This window comes from Camelus dromedarius, chromosome 4 (assembly GCF_036321535.1).
Source record: "Camelus dromedarius isolate mCamDro1 chromosome 4, mCamDro1.pat, whole genome shotgun sequence".
Lineage (NCBI taxonomy): Eukaryota > Metazoa > Chordata > Mammalia > Artiodactyla > Camelidae > Camelus > Camelus dromedarius.
Window position 1 is genome coordinate 19217563 of NC_087439.1, and position 20766 is coordinate 19238328.

A 20766-nucleotide genomic window follows, 5' to 3' on the forward strand; every position below is an offset into this window, starting at 1 on the left:
GAACTTTCATACTGTTTTCCACAGTGGCTGCACCAATTTATATCACCAACAGTGCATGAGGGCTCCCTTCTTTCCGCATCCTCACCAACATTTGTTATTTGTGTTCTTTTTGATGACAGCAGTTCTGATAGGTGTGAGGTGTTATCTCATTGTGGTTTTGATTCACCTTTCCATGGTGATTAGTGATGGTGAGCACTGTTTCATGTACCTGTTGACCATTTGTATGTCTTCATTGGAAAAATGTCTATTCAGGTCCTTTGTCCATTTTTAATTGAATCCATTATTGAGTTGTATGAGTTCCTTGTATACTGGCTAACTTATTTGAGGAATGACCTTCTAAAACAGGGATGACCTGAGAAAAGCATACACTTCCCATTGCTTCCCATACGCACTGTTTGGGTTATATTCCTGTATTCATTCATTTTGAGAATATACTGACTGTTGAGATGGCTCATTTGTGTAACCATATGCCCATCCCTAGTTGCCACTTCTCCACGTGGTCTCCTTGGCAGACCTTGGTAATGCATCAGAGATTAATTACTGTGCTTCAATTCAGTCTCAGAATCCTTGCCCACAGAGCACTTGTGGTAGTAAGTAGCAATGACTCAGACATTACATGAGATGAAAGCTCGTTGCTGGCTGTGGCCTGCTGCATTCTAGTGCTGAATCAGAACTACAGATATGACGAAAAAGCACATTTATTTCCCAGGTTGTTACAATTAAATTAAAGAAACAAAATATATCTGAGTAATTGAAAGCAGTATTCAGATGTATCCTCTCTACAGGGAAAGGCAAATCAGCGTCACTGTATTTGGGTCTTTGCCCTGATTTTCAAGTATTGACTGGAGGGTTGAGGTAGATGCCACTGAAGGGCTCTTGTCACCATGGGAGTTACTATTGTATCAGGGACTGAGCAGTCCCTAAAGCTGTGGCTATTAATATTGATATGTATAAGGGTCATATGAAGAACTCACGCAAAAGGCAGATTTCCTGAGTCTTACCCCAAGATTCCCTTTCAGTAAACATACAGACTTAAGCCCATGAATCCAGATTTTTATAAGAACCATGTTAATTCTGATCTAGACAGTTTGAAGAACTCCACTTTGAGAAATACTGTGCTGGAGGAGTGGTCTCCAAAGCCAGATGTGCACATCCCTGCTACAGGGGACAACCCTATATGGTGCAGAGATAAAACTTTAGAACTTTTACTAATGTTTATCTTAAAAAAGGACAGTTATTAAGCTTTGTTGCTGGTTGGCACTCTTGCCATCATTGGACCCATATGACAATGAACTGGTCATGTCCTGGACCAGGTGTTTAGAATCCTGACGAGTTGAGTTGGGGTGGAAGTTGATTTGAGTTCTGCTTACTGTGGTATAATGAGATTTATGTTGCCTGGGTAAATGGATTTAAGGGTCAATGATCTTAATTAAACTCCCCCTCATAGCACAGGCAAGTGGCTTAAACAGATGTTCTACAAAGAACCTATGAATTGATGATAATGTCAAAGGAACACCCACAAAGGAGCAAGAGAAGGTGGCTGGCCATTGTCCCGTTCATTCAAAGCTCCTGGTCAGCTCCATCGAGGGGTAAGAAATAATGAACATCTAATCAGATATGATTACCAAGAAGACTGTTTCAGATATAGACTTAAAAACAGCCACATCACTAATGATGACCCTCTCCTAGAGTATACATGGTGTCATGAGAGATAAACTAATGTCATTCTGCTCAGCAGGGCAGAATAGCAACCAGAGGAGCATTAGAAGAAATAGAAGAGTATAGGGCAGAGGTTGGCTCCAGCCTCTGGATCCTAAACTACCAGGTTTCAATTCAAGCTCTGGTGCTTTCCAGCTGTGTGACCTTGGGTGAGTGACTTCTGTGCCTCATGACTCAGTTACCCTTCTGTAAAATAGGCATTAAAATAATACCTACCTTGGAGGGTTATTATGAGGATTAAAAAGTTTGTATATGTAAAGTGCTTAGACCAGTGTTCAATATATGGCGTATGCAATACAAATGTTAGTCTTAAGATATAGTTTATTCCATTTTATGTCATCATGATAGATTTCTATTTCTTACATGTGTTTTGGGCATGTTTTGTAACCATTTGTAAACAAATATGCCGACATTGAGAATCTGTGCTTAAACACTGTGGGGAGTGGGGTGGGCAAGGGAAATGTATACAGTCTACTTTCCAGCCGATAACTGGGGCTCCTGAAGTTTCCCAGTTCTCAGGAGTATCAACAGTTCCTGACATCACCTTTTGCTGGGTCTGAGGGCAGGGTCTATGCTGTTGGATGGTGAGGACTGGGTCTAAAAGCAGAAACATTATTATTACCTTTTGGCAATTTTCTCTGTACATCTCTTCTGTATATTAAACATTCTGACCTATCACTTCATTCTACTTCCTTTCGTACCTTTTTATTCCAATCCTCACATCTGTCATGCCAAGATATAACCTGAAAAGGTGTTCGGGAATGTGCTAGTTAGGAATCATGAACTTCTGAGGACTTACTTGCTCCCTGCTCCTTTCCCCCTCCAGGTGGTATCAGCCCTCCGTCCCCGGGCCTCTGTTCATGGGCACGAGTGCCTCCCTGGATGGGCACACCCAAGCCATGTGGACAAACAGGTGCTTACATACACAGTTCTTCCCCTTTCCACTCAGTACTGCTAGGTGAGGCTGAACTTTGTTCAAAAGCAACATTGCTGAGAAGACTATAAAGGGGAATATATAAAGGAAACACCAAATAGTTGAAGCAGGTGGAGATGTGCATTCTTTCTTTCTAGTCACCATTTACTGAACACACAGCCCACCATCTCTTTCCTCAATCTGCTCCTGCAAACTCCCACCCAAGGTGGCGTCAGGTGGGATCCCCTGTGCCTCCCCAGTGACTATGTTCCAGTTGTCACTGCCTGTAGGTCAAAGTCCGTACTCTGTAAACGTTCACTTAGTCTCATCCATTATTCTGATTCTGCCTTATGGTCTTATGTTCAGGATTGCATTAGAAGATCCTAAATGTCCCCTCCAGCTTCCTCTTCCTATCTCTCCCAGTGGGCACTTCTCCACGATTGTTTTATCAGTTTCCAAACACATCAAGCTTGTTTTCTCATGGACTTTCCTTCCAGTCATCCCCTAACACTCTCAGCTGATGCAGTCCTATCTGGCTTTGTAGGATGCCTCTAATCCCTCATTTTCTGAGGCACTCTGATAGAACAGGGGGAGAGGCAGCCTTTGGTGCATCTCAAGTGATACCCCAGAGCTGGCTGTCTACTTTGTAGAACCGAATCGTATGTCTCCAAGCAGGACTACTTGATCTGGTACAGAGCCTTCAGGGGACATTTCTCAGGTGCCTTTTTTTTCTAATACAGCTCAGCAATATCCAGAATCTGAATACTGAACATCTTATACATCACTTAACCATTGCATCTCCAATTTGGAAAAGAATCTATCTCTTACCTCTGCCCGATGCATGAGTCCCCTCTGAGCACCCCAGGGCACCACCTGGTGGTGACCTCACCATCTCTCCAGGCCTCTCATTCCCCAGCCAGAATGGCTTCCATTTATTTCAGAACTGATGTCAGAGAACACATCTGAATTTCAAGACAACACAGCAAAGGCTATAAAAGAAATTCAGGTGGAACTAGTATTAGATTTGGAATATAATCAGAGTGTTTGGGTGCTCTGGAAACGTGTATTGAATATAACCAGATTACTGAGGTTTAACATTTGTTTACTATGCTAGTTTCTACTCAAAGTGGGTGTTGAAAAGGTAATATTCTTTGAAGCAGATGGGCTTGTCTTGGGAAACCTGTAGCGTTCTAAAATGGTGAATGGCCAGAGAGGGCATTCTGGTTCTTTGTCTGACATCTAAGCTTCTTCTCTGGGCACAGGCAGGCCTAGTCAGCTTGAGCTATTACAGTTTATTGGTGCAGTCTTGACAGGAGGCCTGTTGCTTTGTGAAATACAGACATGCATTAGCTTGGCCTTTGGGATGTGCATGGCAGGTGGGGTTGCTGCTTGTTGATACACGTGGATACTTGTGATTTCTTTACTGATTGTCAATGCTTTGATATTGTTTTCATCTTTATAACTTGTCTAAGTCCCAGGGGAATCCTGTTACTCAGATGATTCTTCAAAGGCCTGTATCAGCCATGTTCTCCGGCTTCCCCTTGTCCCAGATTCTCATGTTAAGTTTCCTCAGTTGGCCTCATCTGCCAACACTGATTCCTTCATTGATTTATCTTTCTACACAGTGGTTGATGATATTGAGAGCATGTTCAGGACCTTCACACACTGCTTGGGTATAAACAAGCATTTTATTAAATGCTTTAAATGAGCTAAAAATGGAAGACAAATGCAGATGAAACTGTACTATATTCTGTTGTTGAACTGCTTTCATTGGTCAGGCAGTAACAGTGGAAGGCAGGACGAATTGCCCAGTCCCTTTGTGGTAGGTAGAATCATGCTCCCCTCACCCGTCTTCAGAATGTCTGGATCCTAGCCCCCTAAGCCTTTGAATATTTTAATTTACATTGCAAATATAATAAAAGGGACAGACCTTGAGATGGGGAGATTATCTCAGATTATCCAGATGGGCCCAATCTAATCACGCAAGTGTTTAAAATGGACAGCCGCTCCCAGCTGTGATCAGAGGTCAATGTTACTATGAAATAAAAGTCACAGACAGATTCAGCTTGCTGGCTTGGAAGATGGAGAAAGGGGACCACAAGTCACGAAGTTTGAATGGCCTCTAGAAGCTAGAAAAGGCCAGGAAACATATTCTCCCCTAGATGTTCCAGAAAGGAATGCAGCCTTGATTATAGCCTGTGAGATCTGTGTTGGACTTGACCTACTGTAAAATACTAAATTTGTGTTTTTTAAGCCTCTCACTTTGTGGTAATTCACCACAGCAATAGAAAACTGACACATTGTATTTTGAAAAACACAGTGAAAGTAAATATATTTATGAAAATAAATATTTTTTTCATTTTTATTAGGAATATGGTTATTATGTTCTATATCCAGAAGGACTTGCAGCAAAGTCAAATACAGCCTATCCATAGAAAGCTAAGGGCCTTTGGGAGGTACGCATGTGTAAGTGCTCTGATTGCTATTTATTTTGGAATCATCCAGAGTTGGAATGACTGACACCTCTTCTATGAAGTCTTAGAACTCTTTGGCAATCCAGCAATTAAATGTCTGGGGGGCATCTACAAAGGACCTTTATAAAATGCTAACTTGATGACACTCCTCATCTTAAGTCCTTTAGTTGCTCTTTTCCTCCAATAAAAGCCAAGCTCCTTAGCATCTCTACGAGGCTCTTCAAGTAGCATCTGCCTCTTCCTCCGGCCTTCTCTTTTACCCCTTCCTCTGTCCGAGGCTTACCAATGCTTGCCCTTCTGAAAGCATCCTCTTCTTTCTCACCCCCATGCCGCTGCACATGCTGCTGCTGCCTCCTTCTTCTCCCCACGCCTTGCTCCTATTCATGGATGACTCAGCCCAGGCATTAGCTTCTTATGGAAACCTCCTTGCTGCTCTCCAGCCATTCCCAACACCCCCACCCCAATCCTCCTCACTCCCATAAAACACTCCGTCTTAACATCCATATTAGCATTTATCATGCTGTATTATGATGCATTGCTTGTCTATATTTTTTAGAAGCTCTTTATTGATCACCAGACCCCTTTTCGTCTAACCTAATGCCTACTCCTGCATGTGGCTGACATCCAGGAGGTGCTCAAGAAGTACTTGCTGAATGAAAAACATGCCCCCTATTCTCATGGTTCATGAAGAATTTGGCTTGGGTAATTGGAAGGCTCTGTGCTTTCTTTAGACACCTGAGTGCTGGCCCAGAGGCTCCTGATTCTTGTTCTTTCCTTTGTTTCCACAGTATGAGCTATTTCCCCTAGTTCAAGCAGTGCAAGAAGGTACAGAAAAAAAAGCAAAGTTTAGAGGAAGAATTTTTAACCTGGAGCCCAAGGATCCCCTAAAAATTTCATGGATGGGCTTCAGAGGGTCTGGTGGGCCACCTGAAATACACACATGACTTGTTTCTATGTCTGTTTCTGGGAGAAAGTCAGAGCTTTTCTTATATTCTCAAACGAAAGTGGTCCAGGGAATCCTACAAGGGATGGTGCAGCAGTGGAGAAATAGACTCAAATAAGCCTTCCTCTGACTTCACGCTACTCTTGTTCAATGTCAAGCTTCTCCCTTTTGGAAGCTTTTGTTATTCCGTTTGCACCCAAAGGAAGAAATTATTTCTGTTCTGGCTTAATAGGCGGTTTGAGGGGGAAGCCTTCATAGAAGGATGGTTCAGGGTGATATTTCCTCCCTATTGGGAATGAAGGATGTGATTCTGACACTACTCTAGTAAACAAGTGGGATATCAGGCTCAGAGTGGCTTAAACACAGTTGTTTACATGGGATTTCATATTCTCTTAGGACTGACAGGCGACTTTGAAGTGTCACTTAGCATCACTACCTGCTTTGAAGAAACATTCCAGATAAACCATGAGTTGGACTAAATTTAATTGCATTTGTAAGGGTGCTTCCCCCACCCCTAAGAAGGTGCTTCCTTAATCTTACCTGGGGCGCTTGACCCTTAAGAGTGAAAAATCAGAAACTGATTGCTTGGAAAAGTATTCTGTGTCTTGCCTTTCCCATCAAGCATAAAGCAATGGAGAGAAACAAAATGTAACCAAGGATTTAGATCCTTTGGTTAAACAGTGTGCAGTCTTCCGGAGCTGGGCACACGATGGGTTCTCTAAACAGGCAGCAAGCCTGCACACAGAAGCTCTTCTGCAAATAAGCCACAAAGTCACAGACCTGGGCACAGCATTTAAATAAGAGCAAGTAGGGGGAAAAAGTCTCTTCCTCAAGGTCAATGCCTTATGTCGCTGTGAATTCATTTGGGGGACCTGAAGAAACTATCTTGATAATTAGGGAATTTTTCCTTGGAGAAGGACAGTTTTCTAATGGCTGCATCCAAAGCTCATCTAACATTGTCAAAACTATGAGACCAGGGCAGGGAGAAGCTAGCCATTCTGCCTCAGTTAGTGAGCTTGCTGCCTTAGTGCTTTGGGGGTGTCTGTGAATCAGAAAGAAAGACTCAATAAATACAGCAATTTGAATCCATTGCATCCATCCATTCATTCATTAAAATGTCAGTTATTTAGAGTATCTGCTGTGAGGCAAGCATTACACTAGGCTCTGAGATTCTCCTAGATAGTTTTGGCTACAAGGGGCCCATTTATTTTAGTAGAATGAGCGAATAATTGCCTCTTAGCTTTGTTTATTCTACTGAATATTAATTAATCCATCTGCACTTATTAGACTCATATTAACCCTCTTCTGCCACTTGCGGAGCTATGAGAGCTGTGTTGGCAGAGAGCTGGAGAAGGAGATGACAGAGTGCCTATCCTTAAAGAGTTTACTGTCTACTTTAAGTCTTTTTGTTAGAAACAGCAAGTTACACCCTATAAATCAGTGTTTCCTTTCCCCTGGTTCCTCTTTCCTGTAGAGGCAGCTCTGTTCTAGAAGAGTGGTTTCTCGAGTTTGCTTGAGCAGCAAGGCAAACTCAGTTTGGCTGTAAGGGAGAGCGCCAGCTAAGGCTAATTTTGCTTAAATCCAAGCTCACCAAAAGTCTTCAGGCCTCCTAAAATCGTGGAATTACCAGACAGAAAATAACCTTAAGAGGTTATTTTCCTTTTTCTTCTCCCTACATAGAAGATGATCTCAGCTAACCCCTGGAACAGAATTTCACTTATTCTATTATTTTTGCTCCAATTCTACATTCTTTAAATTACCCATGTATTTCTGAACCCACTTTCCTCCCACTTCCCGACATCTTTTACCCTTTGATCTATGGATTCAGTCTGACTTTTTTACATTTTCTTGAGCTGGAAATTTCCTCTTCCCTTGAATTACAATGAAACCTACCAGCTCTTGGTGTTCCTGCCCTTTGACAATCCTAGACAGTATTTGCTTTTTTCCTGCTGTTGACTGACACTGGCTCTATCTTGGAGTCAACCTGACTTTAACACGACCTGTACTGCCTTCTATCCATTACTGGAGTTTACATGACATATACATGGTTAAGTGCACATATAGAGTTATCTCCTTTTGGGTTCTTCCTCTTCCCTTGTTTTGTGCTACCTCTGTCCTCAGATATACTCTCTTAGGGCTAAAATCAAATCAGAACAATTTTTCAGAGAATGTTTATCTGACTCCAAAGACCTCTGGACCTGAAGATCATTGTTGAACTGGGCACTTTCTACTTTAACTAGAAGATAGAGGGTTTTAAGAGGCTGCACATAGTACTTTTGATGGTGAGTTTCAGGAAGTTTCCCTTGTAAAGAAAGATCTTATTTAAAATTCCTTATAAATTATAACTTAATTAAAAAGTCAAGAAAACAAAGGAAGAACTGTACAAATCTTTTCAATGGTTTTTGTGCCATTTTTTAAAATTGACGTATAGTCAGTTATAATATGTCAGTCTCTGGTGTACAGCATGTTTCAGTCATACATAGACACCTGTTCAATTTCATAGTCTTTTTTCGTTATAAGTTACTACAAGATATTGAATATAGTTCCCCATACTATACAGAAGAAATTTGTTTTTTTTAATCTATTTTATATATAGTAGCTAGTATTTGCAAATCTCGAACCCCCAACTTATCCCTTCCCACCCCCTTTCCCCCTGGTAGCCATAAGTTTGTTTACTATGTCTATGGGTCTGTTTCTGTTTTGTAGATAAGTTCATTAGTGTCTTCTTTCTGTGCTATTTTTGACGCTTATATGCTATGTATTTAGAAGGCAATATCTACTGATTGGTTTGAAAGATCATTTCTTTTTACACTAGGGGAAAAAGATTAGTTAAAGAAGATAAAGGCTAATAAGTCCCTACTGATACCATTCAGAAGTTTGATAATTCTAACTGCAGGTAAGGAATAAGGTGACCTTTTTCTGTGCTAGCATAGCATCTAGTGCTTAAGATTTATTATAACATGCATCACACTGCATTACAATTGTTATTATTCTCATTTGCTTAACTATAAACTTGTTGATTTTTTACTTTCTGTTATTGCTTTACTGGTTCAAATATCTCTTGGCTGCAAAAGAAAGGAACCCAGCTCAGACCAGCTTAAGCATAAAAGGAAATGTATTGGCTCAAATAGTGAAAATGTCTGGGCTCCAGTCTGGCCTGCGTGCATGTAGTCAAATATCAGTACTCACTCTTTTGCTCACTACCTCTCATGCAGATTGTATATTAACTACATTTTCTCTCACAGAAGAAGGCTCCCTACATATAGCCAGAGAAGGTGGCCACATGCAACCACTGCTCACTTGGAATGTATAGCTTCTGATGGAAAGGTTAATATTTTTTAAATTTCTCTGAAAGAATACTTCCTGAGAGGACTCTGATCAGGTCATCTTGGGTCCCATGCTTATCCCATCGTGACCAAGAGAATGGACGACTTAGCTGTACATGTTTGAGTCATGTGTCTACTCCTGACGCAGGTACATGCAGTCAGTCTCACTCAATCCATAGGAAATGGGATATAGATAATTCCCAAAGGGGTAGAATGTTGGGAAATCTGCCACCTTGTTAACTAATATAGGTTTTATAGGTTTTGGCATCTAAAAGATAATCCGTAAATGTTGGATAAAGAGATAAAAAGAGCACCTGTTCAGTCCTTTTGACTATTAAAACTTGTCTCCCTCCAAAGTCCAACTTGAATGCCTTTTCCCAGATACCCTCTCAGTTCATTGCAGTCATGATCTGGTTTTACACCGTTGGATTTTGAGTTGGTTTTTTGGTCATAAATTTGAGACTGGGGCCTTGTCTTGAAGCTTTTTTGTACTGTCTTGCCTTGATATCTGACTCCAGTATTACTACTTAATTTTTGATGTACCTCTGAGACTCTCACTAAATACTTACTGATTTGATTTGCTAGAAAGGAACTTATGACATGACAACTTTGCATATTGTACTTAATCTCAGCATTTAAGGTCTGGGTATGAATATCCTCTCTCTTTGTCAGCTCTCTTCTCCATGGGGCAGAAGCACTGTGGACTGGTGATATGAATTCTGCTTGTGGAGCTCCTTACTGGGTAATGAGGAAACAGTTTGTCTTCTACACCTTATGCTTCTGCGTATATAAAATATGGATGACAGAACCTTCTGTTCCAGGCTTTTGAGATAATAAATTAAATCACATTTTACTCAATTACCATCATTATTTTCACTGTGTTTTGTTAATAATGAAAGATGGCTGATGTCCAGAGTGCTGAATAAAAAGTCCTGTGGTGAATGGTGCTAGGGGATCTTAATTTCTAATGGTTGCCCCAGATATTCTGATGCAAAACTACATGGAATATACACACACACACACACACACACACACACACACACACACATACATACATACGTATGTGTGTATATATATATATGATAAGAAAAGTGATCTTTGACCCTTATTTGCCTCATACTTCAAATAATTTCTATAATTTAATAATTCACTCACTTATTTATTCAACAAATATTTATTTGTTGCTGAGAACACCAAGTAAGACAAGCTCTCCGGTTTACCACTCTCCAAGAATGGCTTGAGAATACAGATGTTCTGTAATATCTGTATGTAGAAGAGTCACATGGTGAGCTTGTTAAAATGCAAATTATAGGATCCTATCCCCGTTGAGCCTCACTCAGTAAGGCTGGTATAAGATCCCTAAACCTCCATTTGCTCATACCCCAGGGGGCTTTGGAACACACTTTCAAAGCCAATGACCTAATAATATATGTGAAAATTCTCTGAAGTGTAATCATCATTCTGAGGCAATAATGAGGATATTCTGTTTGAGTTCACTGCAGGCATGGATTAGCAGACTTGGGGAAGAAACTTGCCACCTAACATACTAAGCCACTCCGTAATGGGTTAGAAAATACCCGGATACGCCATGGAGGAACCTTGTGTCCTAGAGAAAAGCTCACGGACCAAAGTTATATAAGACTGGGCTGATATCAGCAGTTATTGCCAAGTGAAGTAATAGGGGATCCCTGAGTCATTTCTGTTGAGTCGCCTAACATAGAAGTCTTGTGGGACTTGCAGATGAGTCGAACCTTTATCCCTCCAGATACTGGAAGACTGGGAGAGTAACAGGAGATTTTTCTCCCTCTAGGTATCGATTCTGCTAATACCCTTCTTGGCTATCAGCTGATGTTTGAAGGGCTGTGTTGCTTTCCAGTGTTCCTACAGGTTATCACCAAGATCTAGCAGTCTTACAAACTATATTTTTGAAAATAAGATTTTCTTGACCTTTCTGTTATGTCATCATGGCTCTTAAATTTAGCCTAAATCTTAAATAGCAAATGATATTGCCTACATATAGATCATCCCAACCATTTTCCCAGCTCAGTAGGCATCTCTCTGAAGTCTGCATTGACAGTGTTCCTGTTGATGGCTGCTCGACTTCTGAGCCCTGAAATGACTGCACAGTATTCTTCCTTCTGTCCATCAAGAAACAGAACAAGTCTTTATCATGGTGCCGGTATTCCTTCCATTCTAGATATAACTGCCTAAAACAAAACAAAAATAAAAATTAGGTTTGCATTTTTCTTTTTGTAAGGCAAAGAGGCATCAAGGTGCATTTCAGTTGTGGAGATAACTGAATAATCAATGTTTTGGGAAGAAGAATCCAACACACGATAGAAGCACATTTCCGCTAAACAGCAATTTCTCTTATAGAATCTGCATATTTGATTGCTTAAACCCACCAAACTCGGTAGTTTAGTGGATTCTGCTATGCAAATATTTAAATTTTTAGCAATCTGTATGGTTTATTTATCTGTCTACGTCATCCTCTTTTAGCATGCTAACAGGTGATATAAAAGCACATAAGCTGTAAATTAGACTCCAGTCCCAAGTGAAATATGATTTATCACCTTTACAGACAGTAAAAACACAACTGTTATGTCATCCCAGGCTTCAATATCACAATAGCCACCAATTAAACATGCCAACATTTTCATTGGGATGTTGTCTATAGAAATGCCATTTAATAACTTATCTGTAAAGACAACTTTTGTTAATTAAAAGATATAATATTATGGAATAGGTTTTTCTTTTTAAAGAACCCAAACACAGACACTGTAGAAGGCATGAATTTGTTTCCAGGGATCTGCAATCTAGGGAAAACCTTGATTTCTAGTAACCCTCTAAAGCTCATGGTTCATCCAGGGTCTGTCTCTCACCTCTCTTTCCTGTGTGTAAATAAACAATGATCACCCCAATAAGAACAGAGGTCACTTATTCAGAGCTTGCTATAGCAAGGGAGTCAGCCACCATCACTTTGTGTTTGGCAGAGACTCAAAGGCAGGCAGAATGGCTTCAGTTATGCTCTGATTAAAAGTTGTTTGGGAAACCAGAGACAGGCTAACTAAAAGTAGGGTATCTTATGTGACTGGTTTTGAGGAACATATTTGGTTTCCTCTGGTTGGTCTTCTGTGGGAAGAAGAGACAAAAAATATGGAAGCTGGCAGTCAATGACCAAGTCCTGACCATTTGAGCCCACTGCTGCATATGTTGTGGTTTGACTTCCTAGACTGGTTGCTGTGGAGGCTGTGTTTTGGATTCCTGGGCAAGCTGTTACAAAAGCTGTGAGTCAGAGTTCTGTTGTCATTTATGGTCTGGCCACTGTCTGTATATTCAGTCTGTTCATCCCTCCTTTTGGTCATTCCCTTAATTGTGAGAGATTAAGTAATTCACAGAAGTTAAGAGATTCAGATCTTCCCCTCTTGAAGATTTCCTAGTTGTCCCCCTAGTCATAGAGTCATGAGATTTTCTTGACCTTTCTGTTACGTCATCATGGCGATCATCTCATAAGAGAGCAGCTGTGCAGAAGCATTTAAGGCTCTGGATAGAATGCAATGGTCCAGCATCATGATCACTGTGACAAAAACAAGAACAATTAATAATACCTGTAAAGTCCTTAGGAATCTGGAACCCCACTCTCCAACCCAGGCAAGAGAACAAATCCCATAGGCCATAGGATATATGGCCTAGAATATGGAACAAGAGAGGATGTTCTGTCTTACCTGTTTCCTTGATCCAAATACAGCTAGAGGTATTGGCACAGACACCAGCATAGCTAACCAACAAGAAATCTAGATCAATGTGATTACCCATCAATACTCACGACCATGAATTTAGATGGCTCTCTCTGTTCCACGTAGGGCAGAGATGGTACTGTTAACAACTGCTGCCAGAGTTATGGGATAAGTTCATTACAGTCCTTTCTACTTGTATAATTTCCACCACTGGGACCACTACTCTGATTTTTCACAATAAGAATGAGTTACATGAACACCTAGGTAAAACACTTGAATAGTGAAAGGTGAGCTTCATTCTGGAGCCCCTGTCTGAGTTGGAGTAGCCTTTCAATTGGGTCAAATTTGGAATTCCTTCTTTAGTTGTGATATGTGAACCCACGGATGAACTACCTGGAGTCTCAATGCTGCATTTGTTATTAACAACACTTCATAAGGTTCTTTGCAATGAGATTAAAGAGAAGTTTTTCTCTGATGTCTCCTTTAGTAGACAAAATCTTCTGATCCAAGATCATGATGAGTCTGTGTAAGATGTTGTAGGAAGGCACCCTTAAACTGTCAGTGATAGGACTGGCTATACCATATGGGTCCTTTGCAATATTTTGCCATAACTGCATGCAGCAGGGCATGCCTAGTATCAGAGGTGAAATCCTAAAATACGTGGGCCTTCCAGTTTCCAATTCATAAGGTGATAACTGATGTGTTCTCAAGAGAGTAGGCAATGACCGTAAGAGCTAGTGTCCTTGGCCAAAGGAGTCCAAGGGTTTCTGAACATTTTCATAATTTTAATTTAAAGATTATATTGATTCTTTCAACTGTTCCAGAAAGTTGTGGTGGTAAGGACAGTACTGTTTTTGAGTGAGGGGTAATATCTTACCGAGTTCTTTTATTATATTTCTCATAAAATGTAATCCTCAGTCATTTGGTATAAAAGTTGGTCTGCTCCAGGTTGGAAACACAAAATCAAACAGCATCTCAGCAACTGATAGGGCTATAGGTTTTTGGTAATAAATGTTTCAACCCATCCTGAAAGTAGACATGCAATAACTAAGATATATTTAAAGCTCATGGAGAGTAGAAGCTGAGTATAATCCATCCGAAGGTGTTCAAAAGCCTCCGGGGGTTTTGGTTCCTGGTTGCATCCCCACTTTATAGCTTTTCCATCGTTGACAAGACCTGAAAATAACTTGAACTGTCTTTCCAAAATATTCCCACTGATGCTGATTTAAGACGTTAACCAATTTGTCTACACCCAGGATGAGTAGTTTCATGGAGAAATATGGCTAATATCCATTTTAAACCATCTGATGCCATCAAGCACTTTTCTTGAGAGAACAGAGATGATATGAGTGAAAGGTAAAACCAGAGTTTCCCCATTGTTTGTGAAATCTGAGGCTAAACATTGATATTTTATAATGACTCTTTGGATCACTTCAGAGATTTATTCTTTTGAGGATTTGCATAAACTCATAATCATGGTTAAGGCTACTTGTTTGGCATAATGATCTGCATGAGCATTTTCTTTAGCTTCCATATGACCTCTTTTTGCATGGGCCACTACGGAGTACGTTTAAAATTCCTTAACTTGTCCATTTTTGTTGGTGGTTCCAGCAGAGGTAAGAAATACTCTTTGTTTCCAAAGCATCCCAAAGTCATGTACCACTCCAAGGGCTCAAGGGTTACAGTTAAGGAAGGCCTGGGACATGGAGAAGTCAGTGGGTTATTTGAAATACCTACCACCTGTATGATACGTTTGCTCCAAGAAAGAAGCTGAGAAAAGGTGGCAGAGCTTAATGTGGAAATGGATAAGATTAACCATCTATATTTACGGTTGATTAACTTTCTGTATTTAAGGATAAGGTGCGATATTGAGCAATTTTTCCTTCTTTGGAGCACGCTCACTGACATGAATTTTCTGACATTTCATCATCTTGGTTTCTATTTTGCAAGCTTGGACAATTTTTTATGCAGTGTCCTTTTTTTTTTTTTTCTCCATATAATTTGTACAAGTGTCCCTGTCACCAGGTGATCAGTTGGGATCATACCATTTATTTTGGGTCCTGTATGGGTTTTGTTCTTAAGCCCTTTCAAAATGTACTGCCAGGAGCTGTAGTTCAGGTAAAGGAGCTATTTCTCATTCCAATTTCAGTTCTTTAAGTAGCTCTCTAATATCAGGTTTAGTTCTCATGACAAAATGAGATAAAAAAGCTGCTGTTTCCTAAGCACCTTCTTTATCTCCTGAGTGTGTCGAAGGTATTTTCTAGTGTATCTTGAAATTATCTTACAACTTTCTCTTTTGTGGGCGTGACTAAATTATGGTCCAACCAAATTTTGTTGGAATGTCCAGGTGTCGTTTTTAGGGAAACTTTGACCTATGTTTTGGTCTTTAAAAATTTTTTTTTTTAATTTTGGATTCTTAGGTTTATTGTAGAAAGAAAGATCCTGTCCCTTACTGGGTCAGTCCAATCAGGTTTTGCCATTTAAGATTTAACCTCTGAGGTTCTGTTCAACATGTGTACATTCTAATGTGGATCAGGTAACCCTGGGTCCTGTGCTCCAAAGAATTCTAAGTTCTTCTGTGAATAGCTGTTGGTCCTCTCTGAGTTTAGGGAAATCTTTAATTATAGCTCTTAATTCAGCTTAAGTCCGAGGTTTGAGTCCTACAGTTGCCTGCATATCTGGATCATAGGAAGATAGATCTTTAGAGGTGACCTGTATTTTGGAATCTTAGGAGAGTCACTGAACAAAAGCAGTGAGTCTGGACAAGAGGAAGGAGAGAGGCGTGGACAGAGGTGAGGGAGAGAGAACAGAGGGACAAGGGGAAGAGGGAGCCGGAGCTAGGGAGGCAATCAAAGGACCAGGAGAGGGAGGATTTACTAGGAAAATGAGTCTAGTTTACTTTTGCTTAAGTTGGTCAAGTGGCTTATTATCCTTAGACAAAGAATCTTTTAGTAAAGCAGTTTTTGATTCAGAATTCATTTAGTAGCCTCTGCATACTAATACAAAAATGCTTCCAATTGGGACTAAGTAATCTTACTCTCTTTCTTTTCTGTGATGCCTCCTAAAAGAATGATTTTGTCCATCTCAGTTGTTTCCCAGAGGAGCCACTGAAAAGTCCAAATCATCACTGGCAAAATACCATTTGGAAAGATAGATGTAAGAATGAGGATTATAATGAGAGCATATTTGGGAAGCAGGAGTTTCTCCTGGAAGAGGAGAAGATTTAGCCTTAGACAACCCCACGGGAGGTGGTAACAGTTGGTAGAAAAGTGGTGCTTGTGCACCTCATGTCCTGGGTACCCACCCCCTCTGAACACAGAGCCAACAACTCACACTCCCAGCAAGCAGAAAACCAGAAAGAACACTCTCTCTCTCTCAAAGCCAGGCTCTCAGGATCAAAAAAATTTGAGACAGGAGGAGAACTTCATCCAGTTTTACTGGTGACCCAAAGCCAAGTTTGTCTGAACTGACACCACCCTGGTGAGAATCTTGCCAGTCCTGAGACCAGCTCCAGCAACAGCCTTATCGAGCCAATGCCTGTGCCCCACCTTGTGATTCTCTTTCTCATGAAAAGCAGTGTTTTTAGACATCACGACACAAAATGAAAGCACAAAAAGGATGTAAAGGAATGTCCTGATTCCATCAAGGATACCAAACAAATAGAAACTCATAACAAAAGTCAGGCACAAAAATGCAAATAAATAGCCAAGGAGCAAAGTTTAAAGCCCAACACCAGGTCCTCTGTCCAATTTATAGAAAATGCTACACCCCACATCTTCTGCCCAGTCAGTTTTTCTAAGGTGTATAAATTTTATTCTGGATCATCAGCATGTAAACATGTAATAATATTCCCTATATTTAAAAAAGTCCTCCTTAACTGCACATTACACACACACACACACACACACACACACACACACATATACAACCACTCCATTCCATTTTTCTCTGCAGAAAAATTCATCCAAAGTTATAGTCTACATGCAGTAGCCTCTGCCACTCCTCAACTTCAATCCCCCTCCTCCCGTTATGTCTTGAACCCATTCTAACCAGGCTCCCTTCTGCACCACTCCAGCAAATATGCTTTTGTCAGGGTCACCAATGACCTCTGTGTTGCTAGATCCAATCTTAAATCCTCATCTTGTTCCACCTATTGGCAGGATTTGACCGAGCTGATTATTTCTCCTTCCCCAAAACGTTTTCTTTGATAACCTTTCAACTAACCGGTCTTTCACAGTTCTCCTACCTCCCTGTCTTTCTTATGCTTCCTTGTTTGTTTCGCCTGTTCCTTGTCTGTTTCAGACATCTAAGTTAATATGGCTGCAGGCTCAGTCTTCCCACACCTCTTATTTAGCTACACTTACTCCCTAAATGATCTCATCCAATCTTAATGCCTTAAAATAATATATACTGTTGACTCTTATATTTATGTTTATGCTGTGGGCCTCTCTACTGAACCAGCTGCTGGATGCTTAACAACTTTTCCATTTAGCAGGCACCTGAAATGATACATGAACAAAACCCTAATAGTGGATTTCTTCCAAGAACCTATTCCTTCCACGTCTTCCCCAGGTTAGCAAAAGGCAATCCTATCCTTTTAGTCACTCAGACCAAAAACCTAAGCATCCTGCTTAACTCCTTCCCTGCTCTCCCACTTCACATCTAATTTGTAAGTAAATCCTATTGGCCGTATTGGCAAAATATATCTAGAATCCAGACGTCACTCACTCCTTCCTAGACAACTGCATTAGCTTCCTACTGATCTCCCTAGTCCTGTTACTCTTTCCTTACATTCTAATCTTCATCCAGTAGCCACAATGATTGCATGAAATTTAAATGAGATTAAGTTAGTCCCCTTCACAAGGCTCATTCATGGCTCCCCCACTCACTCAGAATAAAAGAATAAAAGGGTCCTTACAACAGCCTGCAGTCTGGTCCCCACAACATTTTGACCTCATCTCCTAGCAATTGACTTCGACTTACTCCACTCCAGCCACTCTACATGCTTGGATGGTCTTTAAATGTGCTCAGTATGCCCCAGCCTCAGGGCCTTTGCACTTGCTTCCTCAACCTAGAATACTCTTCTCTCAGGTGGCTGCATATTTCATATCCCTGCTTCCTTCAGCTCTCTATACAAATATCATTGTATCAGTAAGGCCTTCCCTGTCTAATCTGCTTAAAATAGTCATCACTCCCATCCTCACCACTCTGGATCCCTCTTCTATGTTACGTATACACTTCTCCGCTTCATTTTCCCCACAGCACTTCCCACCATTTGTCATGTGAGTTATTTGCTTATTTACATGTCTGTCTCCCACAACTAGAATGTAAGCTCCACATAGACAATGGCTTTGTTTTGTTTCCTGCAGTGTCTCTATGCCCAGAACAGTCCCTGGTACAGAGTAGGTGCTGGATAATACTTTTCAAACACATGAATGAATAAAACTATTATCTAAATAAAATGTTTAATAAGCCCCCATCCTGTGACTCTGCTACTATGCCAAATACTCAAGCAGATCCAAAATGTACAGAAGACGATCTGAAACAGAGACAAGATTTAAAAAAAAAAAAAGTGTTTTTAAAAAAGCAAGGGAGTGATTGAGTCCTGATTTGATTACAAATGCTATAGAAATTGAGAAGAAGGGAAGATCTTAGGGCGTAGGCAAGGAGGACTTTATGGAGGGTAGGGGAAATGGCCTAATCAATCTTGACATTGAAGTAGACTTGCCCAGCAGAGAAAAAAGATATGAGTCATGCTCTGTCCCTACTCCATATTGTGAAAATGATTAAGGCACAAAATTCAGTAGGCAGGGATTCAGTCTAGACACGAGGCCACATCGCTTAACGCTCCAAAGCTCTGGCTTTCAAGTTCTCAGACTCAGTTTTAATGGCGTCTTCCCTAATAAGTCATTCCTTGTTCATGCATTCATTCCTTTTTTTTTTTTCCATTCCTTCAAGCATTTTTTTGAACATTTATTTTTTATTCAATAATGTGCTAGAGCTGAGGGTGATACCATACAAAAATACATGATATGCTCTCTGAACGGTTTTACCAGCCAATTGAGGAGGAGAAAATCACACACGTGCACAAAGCAGCCAAGTAGAAGCACAAGGGAGCACATAATTCCATGCCTAGTGACTCCCAGAGTCCCTGTCGATCTGTACTTTGTTTAAGTGTCTTAGAGCTCACTGTTCCCCAAGGACAACATTGTCTGCATCGCAGCCCTTCTGCGCTTCACACAAGCTATACGTGCGGCAAATAGCTTCGTATGCTGTAAAGTGCTGCTGAGACATTTATTACCACTATCTGGAAACAAAGCAGAGGGCAGGTGACTGCAAAACTGACTCTGTTTTCAATAAGAAATTATGAAACTCAAGAATCATGACTATGAAGATCTTCAGAGCTGACTACTTAACACTGTGGAGGACAGGTGGCAAATAGAGAATTTGTGACTCTCAGGGCAATGAACGGAGCATCTCCAAGCTTCCAACACAAATAAGACTATTTCCAATTCAGGAGGCAGTGAGAGTCCACCCTTTTCTTGAATTATTTTGGGGGAAAATGCATTATTTAAAGACCTTTCACGAAGTCAGAGTCAATAGGTTCCATCATTGTGAAAAGCCTGTTAGGCAGAAGAGCTATGGGTGCAGCACGTCTAGGTTATTTTCGCCCTTCCAGCATGGAAGGGAGTTTACTTGGTACGGGGTCCTCCTGGCCGAACTCGGGCTCCCTCTGTGGTGTGTGCTGCTACCTTCCAGACGGTACCATCTTCTAGAATGCATGTATTTGCAAGAATTACGCCTTAGGAAATTGTCATTACCAGAGAGAATAAGCTATAGCAGCCCATTTTTCTGTCCTTCAATCAACAAAGTTAGATTGAATAGTTCAATTTTTCTTTTCATTTTCAAAGACTGATGAAATAGGGAGAAAAAAGCATTTAGATTTTAGAAGCCAGAAATTGAAGAAAACTTTTCAAAGCTTGAAAAACTTTTCAAAGCTTGAAAAAAAAAAAACTTTTCAAAGTGGTAAAGGGGTAGGGGCATTTTGATACATACTTTTTAAAAATATTGATTTTTTTTTCTAAATTGATCTGAAAGCATGACAAATGTTTACTCTGACACCCAATACAGTATTACAAAACCCAAATGTCAGGGTGAAAATCTGATGGGCTGCAGCCTTAGTGGAATGAAGGATAAAATGTCTTCTGTGACCCAGGGTTCCTGAAAATGCTTTATTTTTCTCTTTTTTGCCATTTTAGTCTTTCTCAGTTTTATTTATTCACCTCAGTGGCGCTCATCTAGGAAAGAGGAGGGAGAAGCCATTTATACTACTGATGTTGCCAACAAAACTTTGTTACTCTCAAACAGAAGGGATTTTTCTTCTCTTCGTTTCAGTAGGAATGGGTGAACTTGTTAATGTCGTACCTTACTTACCCTTTCAGTAACAGATGTTCAATCATTAGTTGTCTGCTCTGAGGTAATGAATCAGCACTCTGTGGAAACCAAACGCGGTCATGCCATGCTAAATAGTTCTCCTTGCAGACCTCACAAAGGTTCTTTGCGCTCCGGAATGTATTGATTTCATTAGATGTGCTAATTTAGCAATGCTCTGGTTTGAAAACCGTAATTACAACCCAGTGCCCAAACCCATGTA